The sequence below is a fragment of the Neovison vison genome, chromosome 4, assembly GCF_020171115.1.
Source record: "Neovison vison isolate M4711 chromosome 4, ASM_NN_V1, whole genome shotgun sequence".
In the NCBI taxonomy this organism is placed as follows: domain Eukaryota; kingdom Metazoa; phylum Chordata; class Mammalia; order Carnivora; family Mustelidae; genus Neogale; species Neogale vison.
In genome coordinates, this window is record NC_058094.1 from 67,525,722 (window position 1) to 67,550,682 (window position 24,961).

General features: G+C 38.7%; 1 pseudogene; it reads right to left on the bottom strand.

Moving 5' to 3' along the window:
* Positions 1-806: 806 nt before the first annotated feature.
* Positions 807-24,114, bottom strand: LOC122905339 (annotated as a pseudogene).
* Between the last annotated feature and the right edge of the window lie 847 nt (positions 24,115-24,961).

The window sequence follows — 24,961 nt, forward strand, 5'->3', positions numbered from 1 at the left end:
TACCTTTAAAAAATGTCTTAATTGCTTTGCTTTATAAAAATAAATGATCCCAGCTGAAAGCTCATCTCATCTCAATTAAGTCAATTTAAAGACAAAATTTTAGTTTATGCTATATATAGCTCTAAATTAACATAGGGCTCCAACCCCATGAAATAATAGGGATTCAAAGTTACCATGGATGAAAACCTATAACAGCGTCTGAATATCACTCTTCGTTTGCTTTTTTTTATCATTTAAAAAAATCTTTCTTTAATGTGTCATAAATCCATAAGACTCTTCATCTTGAATGGACCTTAAAAATCACATCATAGACAGTCTCTTCATTTAGAAATGATGAAATAATTGCAATGAAATGAAATTTAAGAGATTAAGTGACCTTAAAATGAAATTCATCATCAAACACCTAATTTAGAATCTGAAAATAACATATCATAGAACATATACAGGGCGAAACTCCCCTTCCTTACTCTCTCCAGGTTTCAGGCTATGTACTTATTGACCAAAGGAAGGCAGGGAAAAGGATAATCAAGATGCACAAATACTGAAATACCAAATCTCATAACCCACACAATATTAGAAGCCTCTATGACAAAGCTTTCGGGTTAATGTTAAGTCAATTAACTTGTCACTCTAAAGATATTTAAAAATAATAATGACAACACTTTGCAGAAATGGTTTTAAGCCCTCTGGCATTATCTGGGAAAATGACCATTTATGGCTCCATCCAATGTCAACAATTTTACATGCAGCATAAGACATAACAAAACAATTTTAAGCTCCATTGTTGAGTAGAGTGAATGTACCTCTCAGCCTTCAATGTGAAACTGCCATTCCTCTAAAACCTCTAACTTCTCCATCTGCCTCTTGGCCTCATTTATGTTGGAATAACAGCTTTCATGGCTTGGAGGGCTTCCATTACTGCTGCATAGTCATTGTGTTTCCTTGGAGTCCACTTCAGCAACTCCTGTTTATATACAAAAAAAAACAAATCGCCCTTTGATCTTCAGCTATCTGGTACAACAGGTTCAGAATGACCAGGAAATAAGAACTGCAGAGATCATGAGAACCACTTTCAGAAGGGACATCACAAACTCCACTAAAATTCAGATCAAAAACGAAAGGTTGAATCAATGAATATGCGTTACCCTGACACACATTTTGCAGCTCCTTTAATTCTTTTGCCTTAAAATTATTTTGTTTTAAAAACTAAATTAGATTTCTCCTTTTGAATTGTCAAATATCTCACCTGCAGCATGTAATTTGTTTCCAAGATTGACCTCTGCTCCAACAGAAATAGAACTCTCTATGTCTTCCTAGAGTCTTAGCAGAATAGTAAGTCTTTAAACAAATGTCCCATAATTTCAAAAATAATTTCAATGCCTTATTTCCTAATACACTTTTGAGAAACTACAAAAACATGCCATAAGTAAAGCAAAATTTTTAAATAATGTCTTATACTCTAGCAAAACAAATAACTTACAAGTTCCATGATATTCCATCACTAATGGAGCAATTTATGCTATTTTCATCAATAACTTGGTTTCACTTTCTGCAATGAATGAATTGCCATAGGCCCCTCAATAGCTTTTTTTGTTGTTTTTTTGATTTGGGTTTTTTTTTTTTTTTTGGCATTTTATGGTTTTTTTCCATTCAGGATATCAGAGCAAGCGTGATCTTTAATTTTTTAAGTATCTTAAAAGGTTTTGTTTGTTGTTTAGAAGCACAAAATTAAAATATTCACCCACTGTCTAGACAGTTGTGACCACATTGCTTTTTAATTAGTCATTTGTTTCTTTACTACAGTTGCCATCACCATGTAACTAACACAATTACAGAAATCCTGGGCAAGTCTTTAAAATAATTTTCTCAATTCTTAACATCTAGTGGGAAACTATGCAGTTGTTATACTCTCTTGAGGTCTATTACTATAGAAACTTCTGCCATAAACTTTTACCCTGCATTCAGTATGTTCACACTCTGCTCGGCAGAGCTAGCACCAGAAGAATACAAATTACATCACTCCCAAGACAAGATTTAAAAACTTATGTTGGATCACAAATCCATAAAAGAGATATGCTGGCTTCTCTAAAAATTCTAAAGTGCAGAAGTATTTGTAAATTATGTGAAGTGGTCAAGTCAGTGTGCAGACTGTGATTTGAGGTCCTATGGAACTGTGCCCAGTGCGTATCTGTGAAGTTGAGATATGAATGTAGACAATGTGAAATAGCAAGAAAAATGATTAGTAATAATCTTTTGTCAGTTACTTTCTATGAATGTTGTACTGGGTGGCCACACAGATATTCCACAAATATGATCGATAGATTGTTTAACACACAGCCTAACCCCTAATGTTTTTCTCTGAATAAATAAAACCAACCAAAATCAAAGAGACTATCAGCACAATGGTAGAACAACAAAAAAATTATCAACACCAACATACCTACTACACAAGTAAATAGTTTCTTCATGCTTCTTTGTGAAGATAATCATCCAAAGAAGGGGAAAGATGCATCTTTCCACTTCTCAAAGGAGCTCTAATTTGATCTTTTTCTTCCTAAGCAAGGATGTGTCCATTATTCTATCTGTTGAGAGGTCAGATCAGCCAACCTTATCTGGTGATCATCCCCATCCAGAAGTGATTTAGAACAACTAGTTAGCATGATATCCTTCTCTTAATATCACTATCCCTTCTGACTCTTAAAACAAATAAATGCCTGGGATTCCAAAATCAGGTCCAGGAATAGCTGACGTGATCTGAGTCACCACGTCGAGTCTGAAAGGACTCTCAGAAAGACAGGAATCACGTTTGCCCCAATCTTCCTGAACTGAAGACCATATTAAAGGTCTGCAGAACTGAAAATCCCCATGTTAGCTTCCCTCTGTGGCCTAACCAAGCAATTTTAACTTGCTTTTTAATAAGGAGAAATTGTTTTCAAAGAAATTTTACACAAAAACCCAATTATGCAACTCATGGAAGTTGTAGTTAAAAAAATGTATCTTAAGTTCAAATTACTTACATTTGTTTCTCAAAAAGTAAATCAATAAGAACACCAGTTAATATGTGCCTAACATACTGAAATATTTTAAAAATTTAGAGAGCAAGCAGTAGTTAATCTATTAAGATAAATCAGAATCAAATATATATGAACAATAATAGCTAACATATACAGAGTACATGCTGTGCTAAATGATTTGCATAAAAGGTTAATTACTATTTTATGTAATACATTTTCCATATGTGTGTGTATACATATATGTACATACACACATACGCAGACATACACATCCATTATACACATCCTTGCAGACATACGCTACAATTTCATCATCATTATTTCTGCTTCATTAATAAAAACCCAAGGCTTTAAGAAGTTAGATTATGTGTTCAGTCACACTGCTAGTAAGCAGAATACTTAGGATCTGAACTCAGAGCTCCTGTGTTCAACCACCAACCCAAACTGCTGTTGTAGTTCCAAGAAGCACCATTTCCAGAATTGCTATTCTAATCTATTCACATATTCTTACAGTACAAGCATAAATAGCACATTAAAATATGTTTTTCACAATAACACTTTTAGTCATTGTAATGAGGCAATGGCCTATGACCATTAACGCGTCCAGAGGCAGTACTTGCTTAGCATGGTCGTTCTACATCCTACCATTTATTGTCCCATGTGACCCACAACATTCCCTATAATACTGATTCAAAAACCAAATTGTGAAATTATGTAACTCACTTTAAGTTCATTAGCATTAAGAAGACACCAGTGTAAGGGGAAGTCAAAAAATACAATAGTAGATTTACTTAAGATAACCAACCCTGTACATAATATACAATATAAACTTGTCATAAAGTATTTAATGGGATCTATCTTGAAACTAATGCATTTTCTCTAAATAAAACTCAAACGGATAAGTTTTCTACAAAGAGCACTAAAAGTCTCTTTTCCTAAAAGATTTGTTTCCTAATCCATATATATGTGATGAAATAGCTATTTTCCCTAGTAACTATGATCTGCCTTTTCTTCAGAAAATCAGATTATTTAAAAGAAAAAAATTTTAAAGCAAAATATGCAGCAAAATATGCAGATACAAGGAAGATATTACAGTGAAATAAATGCATAAAATACCTTCAAAAGGAGAGGGTATTTGCAAATTCTTTGTATTGGTGTTACTAAATATCCTTCCAGGGGAACATCTGTATTCTTCCATCCTCCAAGTAGCATGCAGTTCTGAAATAAAAATAATTAATCACAAATTTTTAAAGCTGAAACCATGAAATTTTCTATCATAAAATTTTCTGCCAAAAACTTGTGAAAACCTGTCTTTATACCTTCTTTCTCTGAGATGAGCCTGTGAAATCACAAAGAACATTTACAGAAGACAAAGAGAAGTATTTTCATATCATGTTAGTTACAGAAACCAAAATATGTTTTAAATACATACCTTTAAAATAAATTGTTATGTACTATCCTCTGAAGTCTGAAGAAAAAGAAATAGGATAGAGATGGAGGAATAAATGATGGGTAGGTGGATGGATGAATGGATGGATGGACAGATGGGTGGATGAATGGACTGATGGATAAATAAATAATAGACACAAAGATAAATAGATCAATCCTGCATATAAAGGGAGTTGTGTTGTAGCTGAATTGTGGTGTTGTGCTGTGTTGTAAAGAGCAGGGCCTGGGAACAACTGGGTTCTATACATCCTCACCACTGATTAGTGATGTAACTTTGGGTTGATTTCAGAATGCCAGTTCTCATCCCTGTGAAATTGTCATGTTTTAACCAAGTGATTGCTAAGTCACTTTTAGCTATAATACCCCACCAGTGACAATGGCCAGCCAGTCTCTGAGAAGGAGGTCAGATATGATCACCAGAGAAGCAAGATGAATGGAGAAATCTCAAAAGCAGCAATCAGAATAAGATGAAATAGAAGAGAAAATCAACTCTGATTTTTAAAAAAAATTAAAAACAATAAATAAATAAATAAATAATTTTTTTAAAAAGCCTATATCCTCTGAAGCATCTGGTCTTTATTTTATAGTTTAAGTATCAATTTAAAAAAGAAAAAGATTAGAAACTTGTGCCAAATCCTTTTCCTACAATGCCTATCAGAGTAGCTGGCAAAAAGAAAGTAGTCGATAAATATGTAATAAATGGAGAAAAGGGCTCCTCAAATATCATACTGATAATTTAGCAACCTTTATACCAGCATTTTACAAGGGTTTAGACTACTGTCCTACATTCATTGAAAAGAGAGGAAGAGAGACCAAGAGCTGAGCAGGAAAGGATGAAAAAGAACAGACTGGGGGTAGCAGTATATGCCCCCCACCCCCGACTGTCGTGAGCAACTTGGCTTTAGCCAAATGTATTCAAGTCAGCAAAACTAACATCATGCCTTTAACTTCACCCAGACACTTTAGAAGACAGGGGAGCAAATAAGTGTTCTGACTCAAGCATGCTCTTTGAGGGTTTCAGCCCCCATTGCAATCAGTTTACCAAAATATTTTTTTCCAACCCCGCATGGTGTTGTTCCCAGAGGAACTGTATGAAACACAATTATGTACATCTCACTGTATTTCCAGTGATGTTTCAGCATCCCTACATACTTTAGCGGCCCTTATAAACACAGCCACCCCTTTCCCTAGCCCTGGGTTGAAGTACCCTAAGAAATTCATGACTGCTTAACACACTGTTATTTTCTTGTCTAATAGGACTGTACAGATCATGAACTGTCTTCATAATAGCAGAGGTGGGTTGTCACTTTAGACTGGCTTATGAAAGCCAACTCTCTCTCTGTGCATCCAGAAAGAATATCTTCTTTTTTTTTTTTTAAAGATTTTATTTATTTGACAGAGATCACAAGTAGGCAGAGAGGCAGGCAGAAAGAGGAGGAAGCAGGCTCCCTGCTGAGCAGAGAGCCCGATGCGGGGCTTGATCCCAGGACCCTGGGATCACGACTGAGCTGAAGGCAGAGGTTTAACCCACTGAGCCACCCAGGCGCCCTCAGAAAGAATATCTTCTAAATGAGCTCCCAGAGATCTCCCTGATGATGAAAACGGTGGCGGCATATCCAAGTACCCAAATAATACCATTACCAAATCTGTAAACTCTTACCTGTCTTCCCAAGGGTGACTGTTATTATCCCCCATTTTATGGAGATGGAAAATGACACCAGCGATATAATGAATTTCTTTAAGTCATTCAGGTAATTAGAGGTCACTTAGTACCAGAGCAGGAATTATAAAAGCCAGGTTTCCTACCAGACTGTGCTGCAGGATCATCTAAAAACCAGCACTCTTTGGACTTGACTGGCATGGCTTGACGTAATTCAGTCAATAAACTAGATCAGGGGATCAAAGAGTCAACTGTGTTGAGAACAGACCGGATTCACTGAGACAATGAAACTCTAACACCTCTTAAAAAGCCCTAAAGTTTTAGTGGCATAGAAGCCTCTTCTGGCTGTGGCAGAGAAAAGGGATCAGTAAATCCTCCTCCTAAAAAAAAAAACTGTAACCTCAGCAAAATTGTCAAAAATATCAACTTCAGGGCTCTGGAAATCAACTAAAGTCAAACAAAAAACTGGGAAGTGTTTATTCATGAAAAACTGCTGAAATTTCAGGTAAGAAAGGTGGGAGTCTATAGCATTCTCACAAGAGCTTCTCCCACCTTCCCCCTGCCTCTTCATGCCCCTACCCTCCTCAGCTCACCCTGCACAGTGCCCCTATCAAAATTGTGCTTCCACAGTGGCTCCCCTGCAATAACCCCATCACAGGGGCCCTGACATAGTGATAGACCCTGAAAACCTGCTTTCAGGTGGGGCTGCAGAGAGTAAATATCTCACTCCTGAGGGCATTGTCAATAAAGTTAGCACACTCTATAAGAAAAATGGAGAATACCCTCAATTCGGTTGGCCTGAATTGGAGCAGATATCAGGCTGTGCATCTGTAGAAAAGACCCAAGGGGGAAGGGGTGTCCCCATGGAAAGAAAAACCTAGATCTGACTTGAAAACTGCCTACCCTTTGAATGTCTCCCCCACCCTCCCAAAGTAACACATAGATCCACAGACAAGATGATTAATGATGTTTGGTCACCTTTGGCAAACCACTGACAGAACTAAGTTAAGCAGTTACTGGAGTGACCCCCTAAAAAGAGAGGCTAAATTATAAAACAAAAAAATTGAGTAGAGATAGCAGCTGTACATACAAGAGTCACAGTTTCTTAAATCAAGTCCAGGAAAATTACAAACAAAACAAAACAACACAAACAAAAAGCAACAACCAACTTCAGGAAATAGACTTGATAAATTAAGATGAATATTGTTCTTACAGCAATCACCGCCCCCCAAAAAATAGTTCAAAAAAAATCAACAGAGGAAATAAAACAGTACACTAAGGAAGGTAAAGGAGGAACAGAAGGACAACAAAAACACAGACAGAAAAAAAAAAACAATAAAACGGTACCTGTCAATACAACAATATCAATAATTCAGTTAAAGATCAATGAATGGAACACTCCAATCAAAATTTAGAGATGATCAGGCTGGATAAAAAAGCAAGATCCATAATGATGTACTATAGTTGGCTAACTGAATTTAAATAAAATATATATATTTTTTAAAAAGGCAAGATCCAACTATATACTGTCTCCCAGGGACATGTTTTAGATTCAAAGACCTAAATAGTTTGTAAGTAAAATACTGGAAAAAGATACACAAGCAATACAAGAAGTCTCATGGCTATAATAATATCAGCCAAAAAAGACTTAATTTAAGAAAATAAATATCCTTAGGGACAAAGAAAAACATTTTATGATCAATAGAAATACAAATACAAGCACTTTCAATGAGTATATATTTAACAACAGAGCCCCAAAACATTATAAAACAAAACTGACCTAACATTTATAGAACATTTCACCCAACAGCTACAGAATATGCATAGTTTTTAAGCACACATGAAGCATACAGAGAGGGGGGAAAACAAAAAAAAACCCAAAAAATTCCAGGACAGACCATATGCTAAACCATAAAAATGTCTTAATGAACTTATAAAGATTTAATGATTTAATTATGTTCTCTGACAAAAATGGAATTAAATTTTAAAAGTCAACTACAGGAAGAAATCAGGAAAATTCCAACCTTGGGAAATAAAATAACGGAATGTTAAAACTGATGATTCTAAAAGGTTACTACTGACAAGCTCAAAAGTTAACCGGCCAGAGATTTCTGGATGCTGGAAGAACACATGAAACTCCTAGGCCAGAGCTACAGGACTTTTTTTTTCCTTAAAGCAAAAGCAGTAGCCAGAGTATCATTATTTGGGGGCCAGTTTGCCAAGGCTCAGTTCCCAAATCGCAACACAAGGAAGACCAGGTGGCCCATGCACATGGGACACCAGGAAAGGAGACCTGAGGCTAAGAACCATGCATCTTTCATGAGGGCAGCAGGCATTACTGCCCGCCACTTAAGAGGAAAAGAATATCTCTACCTTATGATATGAACATCCCTTATATCATGATATAAACATCCTTTAAAGATCAGCCAGAACAAAGGCGGTCAGTTCCTCCACTCAGAAAATGTACAGAGACACAGTCCCATGCAGAACTGCCTTCCCAGCCAAACTCTAAATAAAGAATAGACTATAGATATTATGAAGGAAACTAGACCTTTTCAATAACTGAATGAAACTGAAAACACATGTAAAATTTTATGGAATAAAACTAATGCAGTGTGTAGGACAAAATTCATAGCTTTAAACACCTACGTCGGAAAAAGCAAAAAGGTCCCAATAAAAACTCTTGACAAACTATGAATATAGTGGAACTTCTTCAACTGGAAGAGGACATCTGCGACAACAGGTAACATCAACTTCATGATGAAAAACTAATTGATTTCCCCCAAGATCAGAAACAAGGCAGGCTGCAAAGAAGACATCCAGATGGCCAACAGACACATGAAAAAGTGCTCCATATCACTTGGCATCAGGGAAATACAAATCAAAACCACAATGAGATATCACCTCACACCAGTCAGAATGGCTAAAATCAACAAGTCAGGAAATGACAGATGCTGGCGAAAATGCGGAGAAAGGGGAACCCTCTTACACTGTTGGTGGGAATGCAAGCTGGTGCAACCACTCTGGAAAACAGCATGGAGGTTCCTCACAATATTGAAAATCGAACTGCCCTATGACCCAGCAATTGCACTACTGGGTATTTACCCTAAAGATACAAATGTAGTGATCCGAAGGGGCAGGTGCACCCGAATGTTTATAGCAGCAATGTCCACAATAGCCAAACTATGGAAAGAACCTAGATGTCCATCAACAGATGAATGGATCAAGAAGAAGTGGTATATATACACAATGGAATACTATGCAGCCATCAAAAGAAACGAAATCTTGCCATTTGCGACAACATGGATGGAACTAGAGCGTATCATGCTTAGTGAAGTGTCAAGCAGAGAAAGACAACTATCATATGATCTCCCTGATATGAGGAAGTGGTGATGCAACATGGGGGCTTAAGTGGGTAGGAGAAGAATAAATGAAACAAGATGGGATTGGGAGGGAGATAAACCATTAATCTCACAAAACAAACTGAGTGTTGCTGGGGGGAGGGGGGTTGGGAGAAGAGCGGTGGGGTTATGGACATTGGGGAGGGTATATGCTTTGGTGAGTGCTGTGAAGTGTGTAAACCTGGAGATTCACAGACCATACATATATGTTTATAAAAAATAAAAAATTAAAAAAAAAAAGAAACAAGGCAGGCACATCTGTTCTTATCACTTCTATTCAATAGTAAACTGGTTCTAACCAGTGCAAAACCTGGGGGGGTCGGGGAGAGACATCTATATTGAAAAGGAAGTAACATAACTATCTTTACTCTCAGATGACTTCATTCTATATGTAAAGTGTCCTAAAGAATCTACCAAAAAACTACTAGAATTAATACATGAATTTAAAGCACATGATACAAAAAATATACAATAAATAAAAATAAATAAAAGTCAAATGTTTATATGGTAGCAATGAACAGTCCAAAAAATGATATTAAGATCATTCTGATCACAACAGCATCAAAGAGTAAAATACTTGGGGAAAAAATTAACAAAGTCAGTATAAAACCTGAATACAGACTTCTTAAATAAAATGAAAATACGTTCATAGGGAAAAAATTTAGTAAATCCTACTTCAACAAAATGTAAGAATTTTGATTTCCAAAAGATAACATTTTTAAACAAACCACACTGAGTAGAAATATTCACAAATTATATGTCAGATACAGAAGCTATATCCAAAATAAAGAACACTTATAGCTCAATATAAGATAAACATCTCAATTTTAAAATGGAACAAAAGATTTGAATAAGCATTTCAACAACTGGATATATGAATGTCTAATAAGAACACTGAAAGCATGCCTGATATCAATGGTCATGAGAAAAATAGAAATAAAAATCATCTTGAGATAAACTACACATCCACTAACCCAGCTATAATTGCAACTGGTAATACCATGTGTTTGCAAAGATATAAAGAAACTGCAAATGTACATTGCTGGTGTATATGGCACAGTCATTTTGGCAGTTTCTTAAATATACACTTACTATGACCTAGCAATTCCACTCTTAGCATCCATCCAAGAGAATGAAAATATCCACACAAAGACTTGTACATGAATGTTCATTGCAGCATCATTTATAAAACAGTTCAAACAGGACATTTCCTGACTTTTTCTATACTAATATCTCTCTCTGAAAAGATCTTCAAGGCCCATCATTAATCATACCTGCATGCTGACCAAAGTCCGTACACAGGCAAATGGATAAATAAAATATGGTATAGCCATACAACAAATACTATCCAGCAATAAAAATGAATGGCATATGGATACATGTCACAATGGGGATGAACCTCAAAACATTTTACTCAGTAAAAGAAACCAGGTGTAAAATATTACATTGAAAGATTCCATTTGTAAGAACTATCCAGAAAAGGCAAACTACAGAGATCGAAAGTAAATCAATGATTGCCTAGAGTTTACAGGGGTTGTAGAGATGGGCCATGAGCAGGCATGAGGGACTTTTCAGGGTGCTAGAAATCTCTATAACTGGATACTGGGGATGATTCCTCCACTCCACAGTTGGCTAAATATTATTGAATTGTATGCTTACAATGTGGTCCTCACTGGCAATTAAATGGTCCAAATTACTACCAAAATATGTATTTCTTTGTGCTATCCTGAAAAAATTAAACATAGATTCTTATTCTTTCTGTGGAAAGTGAGTAAGAAATTTATGCAGGAGAAAGGTCAATCTTTAAATTTCTTTTCTACCATACCCAGGATCTCCTTCCTTGCTTCCTTCCTTCCTTCCTTCCTGACTGCCCCACTTACAGCTCTCTTAGCAAAAGCAAATGAACAGACGTTTCTGCAAAGAAGACATCCAGATGGCCAACAGACACATGAAAAAGTGCTCCATATCACTCGGCATCAGGGAAATACAAATCAAAACCACAATGAGATATCACCTCACACCAGTCAGAATGGCTAAAATCAACAAGTCAGGAAATGACAGATGCTGGCGAGGATGCGGAGAAAGGGGAACCCTCCTACACTGTTGGTGGGAATGCAAGCTGGTGCAACCCCTCTGGAAAACAGCATGGAGGTTCCTCAAAATGTTGAAAATAGAACTGCCCTATGACCCAGCAATTGCACTACTGGGAATTTACCCTAAAGATACAAACGTAGTGATCCAAAGGGGCACGTGCACCCGAATGTTTATAGCAGCAATGTCCACAATATCCAAACTATGGAAAGAACCTAGATGTCCATCAACAGATGAATGGATCAAGAAGAAGTGGTATATATACACAATGGAATACTATGCAGCCATCAAAAGAAACGAAATCTTGCCATTTGCGACAACATGGATGGAACTAGAGCGTATCATGCTTAGCGAAATAAGTCAAGCGGAGAAAGACAACTATCATATGATCTCCCTGATATGAGGAAGTGGTGATGCAACATGGGGGCTTAAGTGGGTAGGAGAAGAATCCATGAAACAAGATGGGATAGGGAGGGAGACAAACCATAAGTGACTCTTAATCTCACGAAACAAACTGTGGGTTGCTGGGGGGAGGGGGGTTGGGAGAAGGGGGGTAGGGTTATGGACATTGGGGAGGGTATGTGCTTTTGGGTAAATTGGAAGGGGAGATGAACCATGAGAGACTATGGACTCTGAAAAACAGTCTGCGGGGTTTGAAGTGGTGGTGGGGTGGGAGGTTGGGGTACCAGGTGGTGGGTATTATAGAGGGCACAGCTTGCATGGAGCACTGGGTGTGGTGAAAAAATAATGAATACTGTTTTTCTGAAAATAAATAAATTGGAAAAAAAAATAAAAATTAATAAAAAAATTAAAAAAAAAAAAAGCAAATGAAACCCTAGGGAGCTGAGGGATATAAAAGCGATGATGAACTCTGGCATAAATGTCTTCTCTCACTAAGAATCTGTGGTTCTCACAAACAATTCATAATTAGTCAAGAGAGGGCATTATCAGTGTTTGCCCATCCATGAGCTTCTGCCAACTCTCCCTTCTTACCATTAGAGTCCTTTGGGACTCTAGTCTCCTAGGCTGGACACATTTAAAGCATTGTCCCATGAGTACTTTTTACACCACACTGACGCTAGTCCTTGGTTCTTTAGAGAGCCTATCAACAAATCACAGTGTATGGTAACACTCATATATATACTTACCAAAAGAAATGTGCAGATCTTATTTTGTTAAGTTCAAGAAGCAATTTCTCTGCCTTCTCATGGTTACTACAATACTCATCATAGATATGAAACATGTCTTTTTGTGAATTTGAATAAGGATAAGTTAGAGAGAGTCATGGCAGTAGCTACTTGGAAAGATTAACCTGTGTGATGTTTGTGAACATACTTTATGTGTCCAAAGCATTTACTATATTTTGGGAGCTCTACTCTATCTATGTATGTATCTAAGCACACTTTATCAATTTTCTCTGATTCAAGAAGATTAATCTAGGAAAAAAAAGGTTATATTAACTAGACTCCAATATGATATACACAATACTAAGTAAATGAGCCAAATGGTAGTAAATTACAGAGAAGAGAGTACTTAGCTTTCCTGAGAGGGTTCAGATACAGCTTTAAAAAAAAAGTAGCATCTGAGCAAGGTTCAGAGAGACAAATCCATCATTCCCAGGCAGGGTGAGGGAAGAAAGCATTTTAGGAACAGGGAAAAGCATGTGCCTGATCATGCAGGAATAGAGAGACCTAGTACCCTGCAGTCCACATGCACCAGTCTGGATAGCTGTGTTTAGGAGGGACATGGACAAACAAGAGAATAGTCAGCAACAAGTGACTAAGATAATGATGGACTTTGGAGATTCTGCTCTGAGACTCTCTGTGATAAAGTATGAGAGGTCATTTCAAGTAGAATGATTTGTTTGTATAATAAAGTAAGGAAATGGTAGCTACTTTCAGACAACTGTCACAGTGTAATGGGAATTACAACACTGTGTAAAAGTGTTGTAACAACACTTACAACACTCCAAAACACAAAACTAAGACCACTGGGTGGAAATTGCAAGGGCAATCCATAATGGGCAGTGGTAGGCAGATTCAGGATTAACATAAAGATCTTCTAGTGTTTATAGCTCTCACTAAAAGTGATCAAGTAGGAACAAAACAAATAACCTTCGTATTTGCCACAGAAGGGGTACTTTCAAAAAGGGAGTAATTTCACCATCATGACCTCTAAGCATCCTTCCGTCATTAGATTTTTCTCTCAGTGGCTAGGATTATTATCTACCAAAGCAACTCCAATACGAGGAAGACACAGAAAATGTATTGATCAAATATTAGAACCAAAGTACACCCTCTGGAATTTCCATGACATTCATCTGGAAAACAACACTGAGTGCTATTTTATATAGCCAGCAAACAATATATTGAGTTACTTATTTCAAGAGATGGTATGACCCAGAATGAAATACGCTTCAGAAATAGTTTAGCTAATTCATGGATGACAGATTCATAGTGTGTTACTGAGGAAATGGATGTCAGAGTGCAAGATTCCCATGTGAGGCCCTGGACTAAGGCAGCAAATGCCCAGCTGGCAGAAGATGTGAATTCCTTCATGAAGTGGAACAGTCTGGATTAAGTGGACACAAACATGCATGGCTTCCACTCATACTCAAGGAAAGTATGGCTTGATCTTCCTACACCAAGGAGCCTCTCTTCATTTAATATTAAATACTTTTATGAAATATTTCCTAATTATAAAAAGAACATATGCAGCTCTGCCCAATCCATACAGAATTACAGACCCTGAAACTATATACTGTTACCTTTCTAAAGACTAAATAGAAATAAAAATAAACAAAAATTGACTTCTGTGACAAAATACTCATGCATTTTTAAGTAAAATATCAATTATATAGCATTTTGGTATAGAAAGGAATTCAGGTGGGTGTTCTGAAAATTAACATCAGTGGAATGCTATAAATAGCAGCACTATTTTTTTTTTTGCTATGAATGCCCTTCAGTTCCGAAAATAATTTTCATTTTATAGGTGACTTCTTACTTTATAAATCAATTGCACAAATAATTTCATCTATCCTGTCCAAAGAGACAGAAATGATTACACGAGCATGATGTGTAATTTGAAACAACTGAGGACTGACTGGTTATTCTTCTGCACCACTCAGTATGACCTTCTGAGAAACTACCGTTGAGAAACACTGAGACTCTGGCATCTGTATACCTAGAGTGACATGGCTTGTTCACCCACAGGCTTGTCACCAGCCGATTAACAAGGGAACATTCTGACTCACAAAAGGCTCATCATGCCATTATAAGAGTAAGGATTTTCTGCCTCAAAAGGGAAATGCTCTATGTTTGGGAGAAACATAAAAATCCATTCATTATGAACAGCCTGAATATTCATTAGGATTCAAAGCTACAGAGGATGCGAAGAACTAACTTGTTGGGAAAAAGAAAAGGCTGTTTGTTCTTCACTGAATAAAATGGATGATGTGAGACCCTCACCCCTTTTCTGGCTCTCAGTGGAAGATTTCATTGGCCTTAAAAGACCCCAAACTTCCGGTGTCACATTTTACTTCTACACTGAGTTCTCACATGCTAGTGTGCCAAAAGCTAAACCTTAAAATCTGGGGGGGTGGGGCAGAGCTTCTAAAATAAACAGAAACTGATCTTACAAAGTGAAGAAAGAAGGTTCCCACTTCTTGTTGTGTGTTAGGTTCTGGATGCAGGCATTCTTCCAAGACTTTTTAAAATTCCTTAGGTACAGGATATCTTCAATGTTTCAGAACAGCATCTACAAATAAATATAGTAAGTGCAATAGTGAAGCAGGTCAAAAAAATGTCCATGAGAGGATGGTATGCTCTTTCCAAGCTAAAAATTTCAGGGCATGCTTATCCTTTCCACCCACCCAGAGGACAGAGGACCAATTTTGTCTGGACATCCTTTCTACTCCTACACAGCTCTGGGAACCAGGAACCCATTCCTGGCTCTTAGGAAAAGCCCAAGTGACTAAATCCAAGTGTGACAGTCCCCAACCCATTAGTGAGAATGGGCAGCAGGTAACAGAGTGCAGGCAGATTTGCTGGCAGGCTTTTGGGGACAAAGGCTTCTTTGGTCTCTGGAATGGCATCCTGAAATGGACAGCTTCCCCTCTTGAAAGGTGCTGTGTCTGGAAGTGACAGCTTGGACAGCTACAAGGTCATTTTGCAGGGATGAGAGGAGCCAGCCCTGGGGCAAAGTGGATAACCTGGATGGCAAAGTGAAGAGCTAGACAGAACCTGGCAATCTTATTGACCTCCCTGAGTCACAGTTCCTGAACCATCTCTTCTGTCTGGAGTCCCCATATGAGAGCTGAAGTATCTTCAAGTCATTGGAATAATAAGTGTCTTTTCTTGCGACCTAAAGCACACAAATTAAAATGCTCCCATGGTAAGGGAATTTGAAAGTTTGTGTATTTTTTAATTTATGAAAAAATAGTCAGAAGAGCCTATAAAAATCCTTGGGAATTTTCTTTTTTTTTCTTTCTTTCTTTTTTTTTTTTTTTTTTTTTGTAAAATAAAACAACAAATCAGCACCAAAAATAAACATCAATAATAATTTAGGTAGCTTAAAAGAATAATAACAGTAGTGTAATTAATTTTCATTTACCTCCTCCCCCTTTACAAAACTTTTCATCATTTTCCTTACCTGCAGCCTAAAAGGAAAGGCTTATACATGTTTTTCTGAGTTGAAGACATTATGTAGACATTTTCTGCACCACAGAACCACCCAAATCATTTACTCTTTGGTGATCAAAGATTGGAAGTCACATTTGTCCACGTCTTGCCTTCCTAAGCCACCTGGCAATGCTCCCACTTAGGGCTCTGTTCCCCCCTGCTCACAGACACTGAGGTTCTTGGTTGGGGGTTTGTTTTTCTTCCTCTTTTCAAACACTGTCCAAAGGCCTCAGCAAAAAATTGTTCCATGTCTTCTACGCCATCCTCATCACTCTCTCTTTCTTTTCCCAAAACCTCTATCCCTTTATGTCAGGGTCGCCCACACAAGGGACTGGTGCAGTACTTATAGTGGAACTGAGGAGAAGCTGAAAAGCCTAGAGTAACATCCCACAGAATTTTAACTAAAATTTTAACTAAATTTTTTTAAAATTTTTTATTTATTTTTCTTCTTCAATTTATTTATTTTCAGAAAAACAGTATTCATTATCTTTTCACCACATCCAGTGCTCCATGCAAGCTGTGCCCTCTATAATACCCACACCTGGTACCCCAACCTCCCACCTCCCTGCCACTTCATTCCCTCAAACTGTTTTTCAGAGTCCATAGTCTCTCATGGTTCACCTCCCCTTGCAATTTACCCAAATTCCCTACTCCTCTCTAACACCCCTTGTCCTCCATGCTATTTGTTATGCCCCACAAATAAGTGAAACCATATGATAATTGACTCTCTCTGCTTGACTGATTTCACTCAGCATAATCTCTTCCAGTCCCGTCCATGTTGCTACAAAAGTTGGGTATTCATCCTTTCTGATGGAGGCATAATACTCCATAGTGTATATGGACCACATCTTCCTTATCCATTCATCCGTTGAAGGGCATCTTGGTTCTTTCCATAGTTTGGCGACCGTGGCCATTGCTGCTATAAACATTGGGGTACAGATGGCCCTTTTTTTCACGACATCTGTGTCTTTGGGGTAAATACCCAGGAGTGCAATTGCAGGGTCGTAGGGAAGCTCTATTTTTAATTTCTTGAGGAATCTCCACATGGTTCTCCAAAGAGGCTGCACCAACTTGCATTCCCACCAACAGTGGAAGAGGGTTCCCCTTTCTCCACATCCTCTCCAACACATGTTGTTTCCTGTTTTGTTAATTTTGGCCATTCTAACTGGTGTAAGGTGATATCTCAATGTGGTTTTAATTTGAATCTCCCTAAGGGCTAATGATGATGAGCATTTTTTCATGTGTCTGATAGCCATTTGTATGTCTTGATTGGAGAAGTGTCTGTTCATATCTTCTGCCCATTTTTTGATGTGTTTGTCTGTTTCGTGTGGGTTGAGTTTGAGGAGTTCATTATAGATCCTGGATATCAACCTTTTGTCTGTACTGTCATTTGCAAATATCTTCTCCCATTCCGTGGGTTGCCTCTTTGTTTTGTTGACTGTTTCCTTTGCTGTGCAGAAGCTTTTGATTTTGATGAAGTCCCAGAAGTTTACTTTCGCTTTTGTTTCCTTTGCCTTTTGAGACATATCTTGAAAGAAGTTGCTGTGGCTGATATCAAAGAGATTTCTGCCTATGTTCTCCTCTAAGAGTCTGATGGATTCCTGTCTCACGTTGAGGTCTTTTATCCATTTTGAGTTGATCTTTGTGTACGGTGTAAGAGAATGGTCGAGTTTCATTCTTCTACATATAGCTGTCCAGTTTTCCCAGCACCATTTATTGAAGGGACTGTCTTTTTTCCACTGTATATTTTTTCCTGTTTTTTCAAAGATTAATTGACCATAGAGTTGAGAGTCCATATCTGGGCTCTCTACTCTGTTCCACTGGTCTATGTGTCTGTTTTTATGCCAGTGCCATGCTGTCTTGGTGATCACAGCTTTGTAATAAAGCTTGAAATCAGGTAAGGTGATGCCGCCAGCTTTATTTTTGTTTTTCAACATTTCCTTAGCGATTCGGGGTCTCTTCTGATTCCATACAAATTTTAGGATTATTTGCTCCAGCTCTTTGAAGAATGCCAGTGGAATTTTGATCGGAATGGCATTAAAAGTATAGATTGCTCTAGGCAGTATAGACATTTTAACAAGGTTTATTCTTCCGATCCAAGAACATGGAATGGTCTTCCATCTATTTGTGTCTTCTTCAGTTTCTTTCATGAATGTTCTGTAGTTCCTCAAGTACAGATCCTTTACCACTTTAGTTAGGTTTATTCCAAGGTATCTTATGGTTCTTGGTGCTATAGTAAATGGAATCGATTCTCTAATTTCCCTTTCTGTATTTTCATTGTTAGTGTATAAGAAAGCCACTGATTTCTGCACATTGACTTTGTATCCTGCCACGTTGCTGAATTGCTGTATGAGTTCTAGTAGTTTGGGGGTGGAGTCTTTTGGGTTTTCCATATAAAGAATCATGTCATCTGCGAAGAGAGAGAGTTTAACTTCTTTATTACCAATTTGGATACCTTTTATTTCTCTCTGTTGTCTGATTGCTGTTGCTAGGACTTCTAATACTATGTTGAACAAGAGTGGTGAAAGTGGGCATCCTTGTCTTGTTCCTGATCTCAATGGGAAGGCTGCAAGCTTATTCCCATTGAGGATGATATTTGCTGTGGGTCTTTCATAGATAGATTTGATGAGCTTCAGGAATGTTCCCTCTATCCCTATATGTTGAAGCGTTTTAATCAGAAACGGATGCTGGATTTTGTCAAATGTTTTTTCCGCATCAATTGAGAGGACCATGTGGTTCTTCTCTCTTCTCATATTAACTTGTTGTATCACATTGATGGATTTGCGAATCTTGAACCATCCTTGTCGCCCAGGGTGAATCCCACCTGATCATGGTGGATAATCTTTTTAATGTGCTGTTGGATCCTGGTGGCTAGGATCTTGTTGAGAATCTTAGCATCCATATTCATCAGTGATATTGGTCTGAAATTCTCTTTTTTGGTAGGGTCCTTGCCTGGTTTGGGGATCAGGGTAATGCTGGCTTCATAGAAAGAGTCTGGAAGTTTTCCTTCTGCTTCAATTTTTTGAAACAGCTTCAGGAGAATAGGTGTTATTTCTTCTTGGAAGGTTTGGTAGAATTCCCCAGGGAATCCGTCAGGTCCTGGGCTCTTGTTTTTTGGGAGGTTTTTGATCACTGATTCAATCTCGTTATTAGATATCGGTCTATTCAGGTTGTCAATTTCTTCCTGGTTCAATGTTGGTAGTTTATATTTTTCCAGGAATGCATCCATTTCATCTAGGTTGCTAAGCTTATTGGCATATAACTGTTTGTAATAATTTCTGATGATTGTTTCTACTTCCTTGGCGTTAGTTGTGATCTCTCCCTTTTCATTCATAATTTTATGAATTTGGGCTTTCTCTCTTTTCTTTTGGATTAGTGTAGCCAGTGGCTTATCGGTCTTATTGATTCTTTCAAACAACCAGCTTCTAGTTTCATTGATACATTCTACTGTATCTCTGGTTTCTCCCTCATTGATCTCAGCTCTAATCTTGATGATTTCCCTTCTTATGTGTGGAGTTGGTTTGATTTGTTGTTGATCCTCCAGTTCTTTAAGGTGTAGAGACAGCTGGTGTGTTCTGGATTTTTCAATTCTTTTGAGCGAGGCTTGGATGGCTATGTATTTTCCCCTTAGGACCGCCTTTGCTGTATCCCATAGGTTTTGGACCGAAGTGTCTTCATTCTCATTGGTTTCCATGAATTGTTTCAGTTCTTCTTTGATCTCCTGGTTGATCCAAGCATTCTTAAGCAAGGTGGTCTTTAGCTTCCAGGTGTTTGAGTTCCTTAGGAAATTTTCCTTGTGATTGAGCTCCAGTTTCAAAGCATTGTGATCTGAGAATATGCAGGGAATAATCTCAGTCTTTTGGTATCGGTTGAGTCCTGATTTGTCACCCAGTATGTGGTCTATTCTGGAGAAGGTTCCGTGTGCACTTGAGAAGAATGAGTATTCTATTGTTTTAGGGTGGAATGTTCTGTATATATCTATGAGGTCCATCTGGTCCAATGTGTCATTCAATGCTCTTGTTTTTTTATTGATTTTGTGCTTCAATGATCTGTCTAATTCTGAGAGAGGCGTGTTAAGATCTCCTACGATTAGTGTATTCATATCAATATGACTCTTTATCTTGATTAACAGTTTTCTTAAGTAGTTGGCTGCTCCCATATTGGGAGCATAGATATTTACAATTGTTAGATCATCTTGGTGGATAGTCCCTTTAAGGATTATGTAGTGTCCTTCTGTATCTCTGACTACAGTCTTTAGTTTGAAGTCTAATTTATCTGATATGAGAATCGCTACCCCAGCCTTCTTTTGAGTCCCGTTGGCATGAAAGATGCTTCTCCATCCCTTCACTTTCAGTCTGCCTGTATCTTTAGGTTCAAAATGGGTCTCTTGTAGACAGCATATGGATGGGTCCTGTCGTTTTATCCAATCTGCAACCCTGTGCCGTTTTATGGGTGCATTTAGGCCATTCACATTGAGAGTGATTATTGATAGATACGTTTTTATTGACATCGAGTTACCTTTGAAGTCTTTCTTTCTGTAGACTGTCTCTATATTTCTGTTCAATGCTATTCTTGGGATTTTTCCTCTTTTATAGAACCCCCCTTAATATTTCCTGCAGTGTCGGCTTGGTGGTTGCATAGTCTTTTAAGGCTTGCCGGTCTTGGAAACTCTTTATCTCTCCATCCATTTTGAATGTCAGTCTTGCTGGATAAAGTATTCTTGGCTGCATGTTCTTCTCATTTAGTGCCCTGAATATATCTTGCCAGCCTCTTCTGGCTTGCCAGGTCTCTGTGGACAGGTCCGACGTTATTCTGATGGGCTTCCCTCTGTAAATAAGGAGCCTCTTTGCCCTGGCAGCTTTCAAGAGATTATACCTACAATTATAATTACTCAATTTGACTATCAGGTGTCGTGGTGTTTTTTTGGAATGTATAATCTTGGGTGGAGACCGTTCAGCCTCTAGTACAGGAACGCTGGTTTCATTCGCGAGATTCGAGAAGTTTTCATGAAGGACTTGTTCCACGATATCTTGTAGACTTCTTTCTTTCTCCTCCCCTTCAGGGATTCCAATAATTCTGACGTTGGAACGCTTCATGGCATCATTTATTTCCCTGATTCTGCTTTCGTGGGATCTAAGCTGTTTGTTCCAGGCTTCCTCCTGATCCTTTCTCTCTATCTGTTTGTCTTCCAGATCACTAATTCTATCTTCTGTCTCAGTTACCCTAGCTTTGAGAGAGTTTAGATTAGATTGGAACTCATTGAGAGCATTGTGGACCTCCTCCCTGATAGCTTTAAGCTCCGCCCTAAAATTGTGAACATCCTGTCTGGTCGCTTTCAGTTCAGCCCTAATCAATTCTGTTTGGTCATCCATGGCTTTCTCCAACCTAGCTATTGCCTGGATAATTGTTAGCCTGAATTCTCTTTCCGACATATTGTCTATGTTGATAGCCCTTAGCTCTGTTGCAGAAGGTCCATCCTCTGTATTTTTCTTCTGTTGGGCATTCCTCCTCCTAGTCATTTTGGTGGGAGAAGACTGAACAGATGTAGCTGGATGTATCAACTCTGGTGCAGTCAAGGTGCACCCTGGAACACTTCTGAGCAATCAGGATTTCCCACCCAAAAAAGAGACAATAGAAAAGAAAAAGAGGAAAAGAAGAAAAAGAAAAACAAAAAAGAAAAAAGAGAGAGAGAGTGAGACAGGAAAGAAAGGGAAGATGAAAGAGAAGGTTCAGCCCAGATGGGCCCCAAGGTAGGATTTATGAAGTAGACAAACAAAAAGAGATAAAAAGACTGATACAATTATATGGCAAGAGAAAAAAAGAAAATATATATATATATATATGCAAATAAAGAAAGAACCTCGTCAAAAAGAACCACAAGTGTAAAATTTATATGCTATCAGGACAAACACAAAAAACACAGAAACACTGGTGGACGAAGATGGGAGAGTTCTTATAAATTCTCAGTGTGTGCGAGGAAGGTTGTTTTGATTCTTCCTGGATGTATCTTTATATCTTTGTTAAAGGACTCAACTTTCCTAAGAGAAAGGGGATTAAAAATTGGTTTACCTATAGGGGTAGTATTGATTGGGGAAAGGGGATTACTTTGAAGTTAACTCTATATGAATATTAGAGGATAAAAATAAAAAGGAATACACTAGACTAAACTAAACTAAAATTTTTTTAAAAAAAGGAATTCAAAAAATAAAAATGCAAAAGAAAAACATAGGTGTATGTATCAAAAAGTTCAGGTTAGAAAGGTATTATGGAATTTGATGTACTATACAGCTCACTGTGATGGTAAATAGGTTAAAAAAATTACCTATGTGTAAAAAAATATATATATATGAACCGGAATAGTGGAAACGAGTGAACAATACAAGTTTTCCTATGAAGTAGTGGTGGTTCTCTTGTAGTCCTTTTTTTTTTTTCTTTCTCGGTTTGTTTTTCTGGGGGAGGGGCCTGCCACGTGGGTTGTCAGTCAATGATGTTTCCTGAGTTGAGTCCCCCCCACCCCCCTCAAGGGGGTGGGCTCTGGGGAAACTGGTTTTTTTCAGGCTTTTGTTCTCTGGCGGTTTTTTTGCTTGTTCACTTTTGTCCCTCTCACCTTGACCGCCTTTGATGGTTTTTGTAGTATTAGAAGAAATCAAACCGCACCCTGATCTCCGTCTCGGAGAGAAGCCTCAGTCTGGGTGCAGAAGCTGAATAAATTCCCCCTTGGCCGCTGGCAGAGCAGGTTCCAAGGTGCAGACCCTGGGGGCACAGGATCTTTTGCTCGTCCCCAAAGTCGAGGCAGTGGCGGCTGTCTGGGAGCTCCCGACCACCAGAGAGGTTCCAAGCAGCAATGGCACACTGAGATTTTGCCGCCGGCCCGGGCTGGGAGTGCCCAGCTTGCGCGCACCTCTTTTCAGAGGCGGCTATGGGTCGGGCGCGCGCGTCTGGGGCACTGAGAACGGGGCGCGGCTCCGTGAGCCCCAGACTGGGCTTTTGCGCACCTCTGTCCGGGGAAGAGTTGCGCGCAGAGCGCAGCTTAGGCTTTGAAACAATGGCGCGGGTCTAGGAGCACCGGCTGGGCCTCAGTAATTCAGGGGAGCGAGAGGGACATGCGCGCGTATCTCAAGCTTTGTGGTAGGGCTAGTGCGCATACCACAGACCAGAGTGGCTCCCATCCCCTCACAGGAGCTGGAACCCACGCGCTCTGGGGCGTGCTGGCGGCTTAGGGACCAGGAGCTGGTTTCACCGCCGCACTCTCTCTGCCTCAGCGCCGGGGAGGCAGTCTGGGACCAGGGACTTAAGCCCCTGTCCCTAGCCGCCCCGATTCCCACAATTTCCCCCCACAATCCTTTGCTCTTTTGGAGTGCTTTCAACCAGTCTCTGAGTTACTGCTGGTCCCCAGACGCAGGGCACTCTCGCTTGTATTGGGGTATTACTTTCCCACCAGTCGCCACTGGTGGCTCCCTCCCCCTTTTGTTTATCTTCTGGTATCAGTCCGCCGTTCCCATACTGCTTTACCTGCTCACTGGCGTCTTCTGCCCCTGTAGAGATCCAGACGTGTATAATTCTGATCTCAGGCTGATTTCATGGGTGATCGGAGTTCTTTGGTAGGTAATCAGCTCACTTTGGGGTACCAGCTGAAAAGACGCCTCTTCCTACTACCCCGCCATCTTGTCCCCCAAATTTTAACTAAATTTTAACTAAAAGGGAATGTGTGCTTGGGTTGAGGGCCGACTGTGCCTCCTCACCTTCACTGTTTCTTCTGTTACATTTTTATCAATTTTTGATGCTGCACACTGGTTCATTTGGTGTAAGAATACCAGCATGAAACAAACAAAAAAAGATATTGTGAAGGCAACATTAGGTTAATAAAATAACATGGTGTTGATTAGAACTAAATTTTTTATAGGAAACCAGAGTTTAAAAACCCAATAACTACTAAGAATAATAGTTTTGTTGTAAAAGGTGAAACCCTGGTTCACAGTGGTTTCTCCCTGGGAATTATATCCTTCAGAATTTGGGGGCAAGACCAAAAGTGATCATGTATATATGAACTAAATTTATCCACCACGATCTCAATGTTCTGTGGTAAACAGGAGTCAAATGTTTCCTAAACTTCTAAGTTTTGTGAAGCACAAAACACCAAAATCGAATGAAAAATGGGACTTCTGATTTAATAAAAGGGGGTGTCAGGAATTCCAAGGTGATCCTTTGGAACTGAGATAGACTGAGGGAAGGAAGTAGGGAATCAGAGATAGAAAGAGAATGAAAGAGAACGAGAGAAAGAAAGTGACTCTTCAAGAAGGAATAAAACGATATCCCTTCCCTTCCTAACTACCCCCTCCCAAGTTTTAGAAAGCCAGATTTTGTATTTCTGGGATCAAATCAGGGCCCTCCAAAGCCCTATGGTAGGCAGAAAAGTTCCTTAGTATTTCAAAGATCTGGACTCTCCTTAATAAGTCATTAATTAAGCTTGGACCCATGACCAAGTAAGCTATTATTTTTGCAAAGGAATAAAGGAGTAGAAAGAGCTATTTATATTGGGTCTTAAAAGAGAAAGTTTGGAAGGAAAAGGAGAAGTGACTTTCCATGCAGCATATCTGGCTTGTGTCTTCAAGACATTGCTCATTAAGCACCTAGTAACCAGGCGAAATCACTGTTTCCCTTGTCTGT